The 13,923-nt window shown below is 36.6% G+C and overlaps 1 protein-coding gene across 1 annotated transcript in view; it reads left to right on the top strand.

Annotated features, from left to right (window-relative positions):
* Positions 1 to 13,923, top strand: part of traf3ip2l (TRAF3 interacting protein 2-like) — a 105,505-nt gene that overhangs the window by 54,971 nt on the left and 36,611 nt on the right. The gene's annotated exons all lie outside the window — the stretch shown is intronic.

Here is a 13,923-nt window from a genome sequence, read left to right on the forward strand (position 1 = left end):
ACTGTGATTAGAGTGTTCAGGTAATACTATTGATTAGACCTTTTATAAGAAAGGCCTTAAGGGTATATTTGATTTTCTTTACCTGGCCACTGAGTGTTCTGTGAATTTGGTTGAACAAATAAGTTGTCTGATATGTCAGACACTTTGAATGGCTTCAGTATTTATTGTCATCGTCATCCTCACAGTTAATCTTCTGCAAGGTCAGTTGATAGACTCTTCCAAGAGTGTTTTTCATAATTTCTTTTAAGGTATTCCAAGTCTCACTACCATACTGGAAAATATCAGACAGCCTTATAGACTGCTACCTTGGCTACCTTATTTAGTTTTATGAATGTGCTGCTACCACAGCCAGTGCAGTGTTTCTTCCTGTTGTCTTTTGGGCCCAGTAATGTTGTTAGTAAGTCCCAGAGTTCTACCAGAAATCCTTATTTCTGGGAGGTTCTTCTTCTTCTTCTAGAGGACATTGGATTTCCCAGTGTTGAGGGTCAGTCCCAGACAGACATTGGGATAGAGGTTTAGAATAGGTTGGTGTCCTTCAGTAAAAATAAGAGTCATCTGCATAAAGAAACGTCAATTACATTCTCTTAGGCCGGGTTTATACTTCACTTGACACGACGCGTGTGCCTGTGGACACTAGTGCTACTCAAGAATTGTGTTATTTATACTTGCACGCGTACTTCATGTAATTCTGGAAAATTCCACCAGGTGGCAGTGAGAGATATCATCATGGAGGGAAAACGTTCGCTTCACTGTGTTGTGAATTGCCCGAAACATCCATTAAATTCTGAGGACACCTTGCCACAATATCTCTGAAAAGAATGGATGTGTAATGATTACATCATCAGTCCAGGGATGCACCCATTCCAGCAAGCATTGGGTGCGAAGCAGAAACAATCCCTGGATGGGGGATCCGCTCATTGCAAGGTGAATACAAGCACACACCTACAATAGCGTCAGTTTAGCATTGCCAAATCCCCAAACCTTCATGTCTTTGGAAGGAAACTGGAGCACACTGTGAAAATCCACCAGGATAACCTACAAACTCCAGGCAGGGAACACGAGGGACGCTACACCCTCATGTGTAATTAATGATAGTATTCATTATTTAAATGAAGTTAAAGATTTATCTGTAAAATGTAATATACATACCTTAATGCATTTCGTCAGGAAAGTGATATAAGGATTTTAAATGTGCAGAGAGCTGGATTATCGTACATTTAATGTGTTCTGTGTGGCAATTGCTGCTTGCCACTTGCTGTCAGTTCAGGAGGAAGCCCCAGAAACATGTAGCGATTAACAGCTGGGTCAGTTTTAAGATGATGTTAATGACGTTCTACTTTAACAACAAAGTAAACTATGAGATTAAAGTCGAAATTTCCACTTTAATCACAAAATAGACTATTTCATTGTGTCCATAATTTTTTTTCTCTGTGGCTCATATACGCTTCTCTACATTTTGATACTGTTGTGAAGGTGAAAAAAAGAAAGAAAGATGGCACAGATTATTACAATGGGGAATATGTGACGCTTAAATATAAAGGCACCACGAATGCATTTGTATTTGGCATTTTGCTTCACCGCATCGAACAATTCATCAGACATCAAAGCACGCACATCGATCCTATAGGACCTGCATATGTTGATAGTAAACAGAAACTGTGACGTCCTGTTCCGACTTGATCACTCAGTTGTAGTCATTTCCTTTTGTAGTAGCCTTAGAATAGTGATAAATGTGGAAGAATGCGTGAATCTTATCAGAATATCCCAGAGTTGATGGAATCCTTTGTGGGGTTAATTAGAGTTTTTGCTGCTGTACCCTGCACCTCTTGGATTTACCAGTCTACAAAAATTATGATTTGAAGTAATCCTCAAACTTGGGGATGACATTTTTGGAAAGGGGGGTAGCAAGCTATTGAGGAGCATACAAATTTTCCTGGTGGTGGAGTTGGACAAGCCACTTCAGTATTCATGATTTATCAGTAATCAACTAGGGTGAATAATAATAATTCAGCATCAATAATTCATTCAGAAACTTTTAAGATATTTGCCAGTTTTACTGATTAAATCAGATTTTTCTTTATATGTACCAAACATTTTATTTTATGCCAGATAAACCATTTTTAAGTATATATCAAAATTTTATATTCTGGTCTTGGCTCTCAAATTGGAACCATTCATAGGCTTTTAAAAAATAGGCCATTTTGATTTTTTCATAGTGGCCACAGACATTTTAAACTTTTTTGGACTGAACACCATTGTGTGTCTTTGTTTTTCCGCAGTGAAGAGAAAATTTTGTCTACAACATTCATACATTTTTTTGGCCTTTGTGAATTCTCCCTCGATCAAACAGTATTGTTTTCATTGTGCATTATCAGGCAAGAGGTTGAAACTATTATTTTGCATTTATAAACACGTTAAGGCTCGGGTAAGAAAACACAGGAGCTATATAGTGTTAAGTTTAATCAGCAGGCTATGAAATCAATTTGATTTAAATTCTGTTGTGAACGTAAGTCTTCAGAGTATTTAATGATATGTGATGCAAGACAGGGGAGAGCCTTGTCCCACTGATCGTTTTGCAATTCTAAAAAATCTAAGTACTGTTCCTTATTGCTTAATCAGAAAAAAAATATATATGGCTGAATAAGTCCTACTTGCATTTATTTAATCAGCCAAAGCTACTGTTTTACCTCCTTACACTGTCTTCTGTACTACCCAGTTCTGTCCTGCCCAGCTTATTTATGTACTTCTGTGTAACCAAACCCAATAACTGTGTGCAAGGTATACCAAAATAAAACGGGGATCCATGGAAATTCCCACACTTCTCTACCTCTTGAAATTGCTTTCACATAGTCAGATAGAACTAATATTTAAAGCAGTTCCACTGTGGCTGCTATACCTTTCTATTTTCAATATTACAGTTGTCAGAATAGCAGAAAATGTAATCTTATTTTATGTTGTTCTGACTTCTTTGTCATAATTCCTTATTTAAAAAACTGAATGATGTAAAGTTTTTAATGGGTCAGTAATAATCTAATCCAAGTTCTTTGTGCCACTGTCGACCATAATATGAAGTACTACAGTAGTGCAGCATAGTATACTGAACCAATACACAAAGTTTAATAAAATGCTCCATCACACTGGTAAAAAAATAACCTGACTACTGTAATTCAGGTTTCAAACATACAATTTTGAAATAAGTGATAATTTACTCCTTGATATAAAATGTAGCATAAAATGAGATGTACCACTGAATCAGATTCACAATGGGAGGAAAAGAGGTATGTGTTTAAATATTTTGATGTGAATGTATGGTAAACTCCACGTTTATAAAATTGTGGTGGTGTAGGTATCAGTGTTATTCCATTGTTGATTATATTCTACTCTCATTAAGACTGATCGAGCAGCAATGTTCGCTGTACCCTTTAGATTCATATTTTACCACTTGGACACAGGCCCATAGTTATGGCTAATGATTTCCCTTTCTCATTGGTTCACTTTTACACTTTAAATTGCACATAGTATTTATATACTCTACAGATTACCTTGGTATATGTTTGTGATCTTTATAAATAGTCTTAATAGAAGTGGTGAATCCCCACTATCCATTTCATTATGATGTTGATTGACTTTGTGTGTGTGTCCCATTCAAGGCAGGCTATCAGCCAAGATATTAATAGAGAAAATGCCTGTGGTGAAGGGTAGAGAAGCAAGACCTAGTGTGTGCCGTTCATAAGAATCTCTAGCCTGCTACTCTGAGAAAGTTAAAAAGATATGAAGTGACACAACTGGAGTTGTCATCACAGTGATTGAGGGACAGCAAATAATAACTTGAGATAATATAGAAAATTCTACTATCATCACTCTCATTATTCCTGGTAGGACTTTGTTGAATTTTGTTTTACTGGTTTATATCATTATGCAATAAGTACTCTATGCAGAAAAATCAACTGGGAACATCAAAATTATGATTTTGTAAAATGTATGCTAATTGTGTAAGTAAACTTTTATTCACACATACTGTAAATGAATAAAGTTTGTTATTTACCTTTTTCGGAGTATCAATATTTATTTAAAAAATCACTGAATACTGTGATCATATTATATTATTATATTTGTAATCAATTTTTGTTGATGTCAAACAAATAGTAAGGCAACAACAAAGGGGAAGACATTTTCATATTCAAATTTTGAAGAAAAAACCCTCCACTGGTGCCCACCCAAAACCCACCTCACTCTGGAGTTATTTAAGAAAGTGGATACTATATTTGGACTGATGGTACACACACATGTACATACACACACATGTACATACACACACATGTACGTACACACACATGTACATACACACACAAGCATACATATACTAATATAATTATAACTGTAATTAAAACATTTAAATAGCAGGGAAGGATATTGCTTTGCTAGGACACAATGTGACTCCTAATATTTCAAAAAATGTCGGGATCAGTTTTTTTTTTTTTAAGCTCTTTTTCTGCTTCATCTGGAGAACTAAAAATGTGGAACTTGCCTTGAGTCTCCACTCTCAATTTAGCAGGATACAAAAGGATGTATTTAATTTTGGCTTTACATAAGCACTGTTTAATGCTGTAAAATGCGGTACCTTTAGCAGCTGTTGAAGCTGAAAAATCAGGAAAAATGCAAATGCGGTTATTTTCAAATGTAATCTTTTGTTTCAGTCTGAGAAAAGACATCAGATTAATTCTAGATTGTAATTAATTGAAACATTCAATGAGACTTCTTGGTTTTGAGGTATTCAATCCATGTATGCAGTAAGTTGCTGATATCCTGGTGTCTCATTTGAAGTCCTTTCCGATTATTTGAGAGAATAGTTTAGCGATGAATTTCACGGTTTTCTGGGAGACCGTAAATTCTGATATTATTTCTTCTATATCCATCTTTCAACACAACTAGTCTGTCTCCAAGCACTTCGCATTTGGATTTAGTAGCCGTTGCTTTTTCTTCAGCGGCAGAAGCCAATTATTCAGCTATTTCAGTATGAGTCATGAACATTTTGCTTAACATCTTCATGCTGAGCATCAAGTGCTCAGAATTTATTTTCAAACTTACTTGCATTTCCTGTATGTTTTTTGGCATACCTTTAAAGGTTGCCTCAAAACGATTACTTAAACATTTCTCCATGTCTTTAATATCCTGAAACAGCTTCTTGTTTGTCATGTTTATGTCCTTTATATCTTTCCTTATATCCTTTGTGATCTTCTTTATATTGGTCTTTATCTCTTTTATGTACTCCCTGAGTGTGGTAGTTATTGCAGTGATCATTACGTCAATTGTTTTCTTTGGCTTGGTCTGTTTGTTTCTGTGTTTTCTGAGCTTAGCAAGTGGAGTAGCAAGCTCTGTCGGAGTCAGTGCCGCTGGCTCGCAGGGGGTAGTTGACAGTGTGGAAAGTAGGGACATTTTCAGTTTAAATTAACCTTTTGGAATCAACGAGGTCTCCTGGCCCGACTCACTTGCACTTTCACTCTCAGCTGGAGGCAATGCTGCTTCATCAGGTCCAGAGAGATCCATTACTTCGCCTGTCTGTTCCAGGTCAGTCTGCCAAGCCGTATCTTGAACTTGAGGCCTGTTTAGACTTGGATGACGCTTTAGCTGTCTTTTCTATTTCTTTCTGTGCCATTTTTCTTCAGGTCATGCTGATATATATAGTACTTACATATGCTGTATGCTCAGGTTGTATAAATACAGGATACCTCGGGTTGGGAAAAAAGGAAAATGCTAATGGAGTTCCATCTCAGACATCCATCTCTTGAAACGGACGAGACCCTCTTTTTGTTCTCATCATTTGTTCAATTCCTCTTTATAGGGCCTGATTGGGCGTGGGTGTGATACTCGGCCTCTTTCAAGGTATGAATGAGGCACCTGACTGACCCACTCACTTTTGCACATTAATGCACAATCAGCCAAGCACTCAAGTCAACCCTGCCAGATCTGAGCTCCAGGATATTATTATTTATTTAAAAACACAGGTCATCACAGACCTCTCACCACACACTTCTAGAATTAGAGAAAAAAAATACTTTCATGCAACATTGTATTTTGCGATGACCATCAGTAAAATCCAAGTCACTAGGAAAAGCAGAAATTGATCTAATGCAGGACTGTAAGCAGCTCCAGTCACCTAATAATAATAATATTAATAATAATAATATTACATATAATTTGACTGATGCTTTTATCGAAGGTGACTTACGATATCTTGAGATACAATTGGTTACATTTTTTTTGTTTTTCCAAATGGAGCACAGGAAGGTTTAGTAATATACAAATGGTCACAGAGTATTGAGCAGTATTTGAACCCACAAACTCAGGGTTTTGAAGTCCTAGGTTCAAAGCCGTAACCAGCACACCACACTGCCTGCCAATAATATTAGCCCTTGGTGCACAAACCTACAAATGTGTAGTGGTGTAAAAAAATATCGATACACCTGAGTATTGCAATATTATGTTTTTTGATAGTGCATTGATTCTCAAAAACATAGTATCAATTTTTAATGACTAGTTTACATTCAAATATTCAAGGCACACAGTTAATTTTGCGTTGTGTTTAATCCCCCGATCACAAGATAGCAGCTAACGTAACAACATAAATTGAGACAGGAAATAATGTAAGGGTTGATGTATGTAGGCTTTCAATACTCAGGCAAGCGGATCTGGCGGACAACGTGGATTGTGCAGTGACAAACCGAGCTGACTAGTAACACGACAACCGATGGCTGAATCCAGAGGAGTTAGAACGGCTTTCACAATAAAGAAGGCACTAAGGAGATTGATAAGAGCCATGCTGTCTGCAAATTGTGCTATGCCAAAATTGAATATTCGGGGAACACAATGAATCTGAGCACAGTTAGCAAGACACCATTCTGATGTACAGATACAGGAGCAGCAAACCTTAAAGAGGGTCCCTCTCAACTCACTAATGGAACAAGTTCGAACAAAATAACTCCGTCAATACTGTATTTCATTTGCAAAGATATGCGCCCTCTGAGTGTTGTAGAGAGTGAAGGCTTCTGAAATATGGTGAATGCAATGGAGCCTTGTTACACCATACCCTCCTGATAACACATCACTGACATCGCTGTGCCCAAGTTGTACGAGGAGGTAAAAATGAAGGTACTGGAATCTCTCAGCTCCACTGTAGGAGACATTGTTACTGCAGACAAGTGTTCTGAAAGCTGGGCATGTTGAGCAGATTATCTTTCTCCAAAAAAACATTGACATTTAAAAAAATAAGCACCGACATACATACAAACTGTAATAACACGTGCAATCCAAGTTTAAGATCTAAAAATGTTCACTATCAGTAAATACATATTTTCTTACATTTGTTTAATATTTTCTTTAGGAATCCTGTAAGCAGTTTCACTGATATAGGCATATGCAGTTCCTTTTTTCAGATTGCAGAAAATATAGTGTTATGACGTTGGATGTTACAGGGACAATGCATTTTCTTTTATTAACCACATCAGATTGAAAAATTAAAAAATGGCCTACATACTACAATAGAATGTGAACCTTTTAAAGCAGAATTTAATACATACTGTCTGAATTTATTTTCTCTTTTTCTCAATTTTTTTACCTAAAGAATCCTGCAAGCCCTTTTATATTTTACTGATATACTGTAAGCAAATGTTAATTCCCTTGTTCAGATTACAGTGCTATGATGTTATGCATTTTTAAAATAACTGCTTGAAACATAGTGTGGCATACTGTGAACCTTTAAAGCAGAATCAAAAAGTAAAGTGATGTTTTTAAAGTGATATAGATAGATACTTTATTAATCTCCAAGGGGAAATTCACATACTCCAGCAACAGCATACTGATAAAAACAATATTAATTAAAGAGCAATAAAAGTGCAGTGCAAGTTAAAAAGTGCATGGTGGAGAGTGTAAGGCAGGTATAACAGTCAATAACCTTGTATCGTGTTAACGTTTAAAGAGATGGAATTCAGGAGTCGCATATTATGGGGTAGGAATGATCTCCTCAGTCTGGCAGTGGAGCAGGACAGTGACAGCATTCTGTCGCTGAAGCCGCTCCTCAATCTGGAGATGATACTATTCAGTGGATGCAGTGGAGTCTCCATGATTGACAGGAGCCTACTCAGCGCCCGTCGCTCCACCACAGATGTCAGATGTTAATTCCTTTCCTCAGATTACACAAAAGGTATTGCTATGATGTCTGAAGTTATAAGGACTGTGATAAAAGCAGTTGCAGATCCCACTGTTCTAAGTGCATAAAGTAAACTTTTTTTTTTTTTAACTCCGATTTTATGCATATAGTGGTGTGCTTTACACTACGATAGTTTTCCTAAAATTAGATTTTTAAAAATTGCAATATATCGCAATCTATTAAATCGTAACTCCTGTATTATGATACTTATCATATAGCAAAATTCTTGCCAATACACAGCCCTACAAATATAGTATACAGAAAAGTTCTTAGTTAGCTACAGTACCTTCTCATACATCCAATTAACCAGCAGCTCTATAACTATGGCCCATTATCTTATGAAATTTGTACCATAGCTAAAAGTTTATAAATTGTAAAATTAACTATAAATTGATTTTTAACATTGTGGTAAAATAGATTAGCTTATTTTTATGAGTAAATAAAAACTACCCCCAATACATTTCTTGCTGATTTTCTTCCTGCCACTTGCGAGTGCTGATTTGATCTGCAGAAAGGTGACTTTCTGATGATTAATAACAACCCATGTCCATTCCAGTGGCGCCTCAGTCTTCTTTACATTATTATTTTGAATATATCAGGTTAAGTCAGCTTTAATGATTTTTTTTTTTTTTAGTTAATGGCGAGTTTCATGAATAGCAGTTATAAGTAAAGGTATAAAAGCTCACTACCCATCCTGTTTCCCTGATTAACCAGACAGTTGCAGAGTACACATATTGAAGCACAATACATACAGCTTTGAATCATGTGTTGTGCTGTTCCTCAGAGATGTTGGTATGAAGATGGATATGAATTCATCTTAAATGGAAACAAGGCCTGGATCTGTATTTGAATAATTAAAGCTCCTCACATGATGCTTGTATTTAATATGTGTAAGGGTATGAGTAACTCACTCTTTGCAGTTTGGACAAGAAAATATATATTGCCAAGTAATATGTCTCAAACCTCTAACAAAGGTGAATAGGAGGTATATTTTACTGAATGGCCTGTTGTCTTTAGAGTATTTTTTTTAAACTGGACTGCACAGTAGAGGACCTCGGGTCTAATTTCCAGGGTTTGAAATCCAGTCATTTTCAAGATAGAGTTTGCACATTCTTCCCGTGTCTTGCATGTATTTATCACCCATGTCCGTAAAGAACTGCTGGCTAAACAGATTGGCAATTCCATATTGGAGTTGTGCTTGTATGAATGGACACTTCGATTTGACTCGTTCCCTATACAGGGCTAATTACTGCCTTGGACCCAGTGCTGTAACATTAGGATATGGACACCCATGATCCTGAATTAGATTAAGTGGGTTTTGAATGCTGTATTAAGCTATGTCTTAAAACAGATTTGAAGCTGTCAGTGAACAATTGATTTGTCTTGGGTTTCACTTTAATTATGCTTTTATGCATAGCATTGTGTGATTATTTGAATGGGACTGAAATTTAATGGCAGGTATTGTTTGGTTGAAAAATGGTCATTGCTGAGGTTTCAAAGAAGACAATAGGAGTATGTGTATACAAGCCAGTGTTAAAGAACCAAGTGTGGTGTGGATGAGTTAAATGGCACAATTAATTTTTTTAAGCTGCTGGGTACCTATTCTGTCGATAACTCTGTGTGGATTATCTTTTAGGTGATAGTGAGATATAGGGGTTCACCGAGTTTATTTAATTGTGGAATACCATTTGTGCCAAAATGAATAAATAAAATGGCAAGTATGGAATAGATAAGTATACCTGTATATCCATCTAACAGTACAATATATGAGTAAACAAATTGTGGAAAAAAAACACATAGTTAAATAAAAGTCTGTCCTCAAATTATTACAAAAAGTAATCTATTATGAAATATAAAATGATTGTTTTATTATTATTTCTTCAGGTTTTATTTCACAATGGCCTTATTTTTAAAAGTTTTTATTTCACAATGTGACTTTTCCGAAAGGCACCTTTCCGAATGGATATTTTATTTATTTCCCAATGCCTCTTTTCATAATTTTTCATCACTTTTCAATTAAGACAAAGACTTCCCGGCTTAACCTGTTCCTATTGGTTAATCCTTTTCTGTGGATTACGTTTTTCCTGATTGTAGATGGTAGACTGCCAGAGGTATTTTAGCACTGTTGCTACTATTTAAGAAAAATTTACAACATATTGGAAATGCTCAGAAGTAAAAGTGCTTTTCAAAATGTTGTCATTGATAGTTGTTAGTAGTTTAAGACTGACTGAGTCCCATGTCCATTTAAAAAAAAACAAAAACAAAAAACTGTACAAATCACATAGGCACACATTAATGCTAAACGTCAAGCTGGAAATTCCACATGACATAATTAAAGATGATCATCTGTGCAGACATGGCTTTCAGTTGATCTTAAACTACCCAGAATAACTTCATCAATGTGAATATTTTGGAGATTACTTTTCTGTCCGAGCATTTCTAATATGTCATCAATCTGTTTCAAAATAGCATCATGTTGTGGTTAACTGACTGTTTTTCAGATTGGTGGTAGCCACAGGGCTAGATGCTTGACTGACAGCAACCCATTCAAAGGAAACAGGACGAAGGCCCCTACGTTCCATAAGCCTTGAATATGTTCAAGACAATAGGTAGAGGATGAGTTGTTCTTGTTGAATTGGGAAGAATAAAAGAGAGGGAAATACAGGCAGTGTGACATTAAGGTGGGGAAGAACTAGCAGCGGGTCTTCTTTTACCAGTTATTTCCCATCGATTATAGCAGTGAGAACAGTGGTTGGTAGGCTTTTAATGTTCATTTTAATAAATACACTTATTGCTTGGTACAAATTCCAATATTTGAAACCGTCATCTGAAAAACTAATTGTCACAACTCTTACTGCCCTGATGTTTAAATTCCCTTTAAATTTACCATCATCATTGCGTATACATTGCTCTGGTAAGGTTGGAAAGCCAATTTTACCATTTTAGAGGGATGATGTCTTCTGAGTGATCTCTTGTGTTAATGATTTGCATTTTATACTAATGATTGTAGAATCTAAATTCTGTGCTTATGCATGTACTATAATAGAAAACAACTAAAGTATTAACAAACCCGTTGTCTAAGAGATCTTCCTATTAAATGACCATACTTGATTCCCTTGTGGTAGACGGCCGGAGCCCTTACCCAGCCGGGAGACTCGGAGTACGGAAGGACTGGAAGTACAGCTGGAAGAAGCTTGTTGGCCACCTGGAGTTTGTGTTTTTTTTTTGTTTTGTTTTTTCAGTTTTATTCTCTGTCATGTTCACGCTCCCCACAGGAAACATCAACTCACACTTAAGAACAAAGCAGCTGCACCTGGCGTAAAGGTGAAAGATGGCACTGTTTGAAAGCAGCAACAGACAGCAGAGCTGTCTATAAGGCAGGGCATGCTGACAAAGTACACATGTAATGCCATGAAAAGTACGACAGCAGCTTCTGCCTGCAGCTATAGACTCCTCAGTATGCGAGCAACTCTCCACGCTAATGTTTAGATCTGGATGGTGTATGTGCCCAAAAAAAGAAGTCTGACTGCATTCTTATACCATTACTCGTGTACTGAAGGTGGCACTTCAGTCAGTCAGACTTTTTTTTTTTTGGAGTTGCTCGCATGTGTCACTTTGACTGGCAGGATGACGCCCGACCTGTTGCTGCATCCAAACGGTGCATTCTTTCACCTTTATGCCTGGTGCAGCTGCTTTGTTCTTATGTATGAGTTGAGGTTTCCTGCGGGGAGGGCTTCTGTCCTCTTTCTCTGATGTAGAATCCTCATCTGAGTTCACCTCTGTTATAGTGCATGTTTATTTGAAAACAGCAGTGTCAGATTGGTGGGGAGCGTGACCGTGACTGAGGAAATAAAACTGAATTAAAAACAAAAAAGGCAAACTTTTACAAGTACCATAAATTTACACCGGCTGTTACAGACTCAAATCAAATGTATGTTTTTATTCTATAGTAGTAACAATAAGATCAGCTCACTACTCAAATTGATCTGGTGACCTCTCAATTACGAGTCAGCAGTTCTTATCATTACACCACCCAAGCTGTCATGTCATGTCAGTGTCGTACCCTAACTGGGATGGGATAGCAAGCTGCTTGTGCTGATCGCCACACTTACAAAACAAAAGATGCTGATGGAGAGGTTCAAAAGGATTTAAGGTGGGCAGGGATTATGAGTTTTTTCGTAGGCTTCAGGAATTCTAGTGTTAATTCTCTTCTTGGGTCCTAATAACAGTTCTATTTTGGGTCCTTAGATTAAAAGGTTTAAGAACCCCTGTTGTAACTACCTGTATGTCTTATCTGGTTTAATAAAATCAACAACCAATCACTGTTTAAATCCATATTTAACTTCATTACCCGTTTCTGACTGTAATTAGATTAAAGAGGTTAAAAACCAAACGGAATAGCCAGAATTGGCAACCTGTTGCAAACTGTTTTACACTTCCTCCGCATCTGTAGCACTGTTGCTTAAAACATCAGTTACTTAACTGCTACTCAGTAAAGTAAAAATAAATATAAAGCAACAACAATCACTTTTAGAAAACTTGGTAAAGAGAACAAGGTTTTTGAAAGAGTTTAGCTCACTTAAAAAAAACAAATAGAAACCAGCAGAATCAGCGGCAGATCATTTAGTATCCGCCTTGGTACTGATTCCTGCATGAGAGATAGCAAGTGAGAAAGAGCTAGGCTTCCTAATAGAAAACATTTTAGAACCAAATCTCCCAGTGCTTGGACATTAAATTAATCAGCATCACACACAACACATGTAGCGAACAAGTGAGATGAGAGGCAAACAATGCTCAAATAACGAGTCCTGGAGGGAGACTGAGGATATGTGAAATGTCTGGAGGCTATGCCTGTCACTTCATTCGTGTGCATTCATCATAGTGCTTGGTGCACTGCAAATTCAAGTTTTGCTTCTTAAAGTCTCTGGAGTTTTTTTTTTATTAATATTTGTGACTGCTGTTGATTGAATCCAGAGATGTATTTTAAAAATTCAGTATTAAATTTCAAAAATTAACTGCATTTTTGAATGAATCTTTATAAAGATATCATGAGCTGAACTCTGAATACCTAATACTGGTACTTTTATTCCGGTACAGCCCAACCCTGCATGAAGTTAAAGATAACAGAGCTGTGGTCTGAATAATTCTCCGATAAGAATTAAGTTTTGTTTCTGTGTTTGGAGAGAAGAAATGATAATTGTCAGGTATTCACAAAAGCTAGGCTTAGCTTGTATGATCTATAGCTAGCAAAGAAAGTAATGCATCTTTTGGCAACCAGTTTCCTTTGTGTAATCATTATATGAGAACATATGCAATTTGTTTTTCTCATAGCTTTATTTTTTTCTCTTAAGATTGATGTGTTGGGTAGGATGCAAGCCTATCGACACATTTAGGCTGAGGGCATGCAAGCTCAACATAAAATCCATCTAAGCTAGGCAAAGTACAGGGGGCTAATAGATGCCAGTTGGTAATGATATTTAGTAACCTGATCTTGATATCATAATAGTGTGTGTGTGTGTGTGTGTGTGTGTGTGTGTGTGTGTGTGTGTGTGTGTGTTTCCTCCCAAATAGCCCCTTTTATAGCAGCAACTTTCACACGATTACAATATAAAGCAGCTGTATTCAAGTTTGTGGCTGTGGTCGTAGTAATGAGGATTAAAATAAAAATATTACAAAGTCAGAGTACAAGGTAAATTAACAAAAAAAGTGTATATAGT

This window comes from Polypterus senegalus, chromosome 2, assembly GCF_016835505.1.
Source record: "Polypterus senegalus isolate Bchr_013 chromosome 2, ASM1683550v1, whole genome shotgun sequence".
In the NCBI taxonomy this organism is placed as follows: domain Eukaryota; kingdom Metazoa; phylum Chordata; class Cladistia; order Polypteriformes; family Polypteridae; genus Polypterus; species Polypterus senegalus.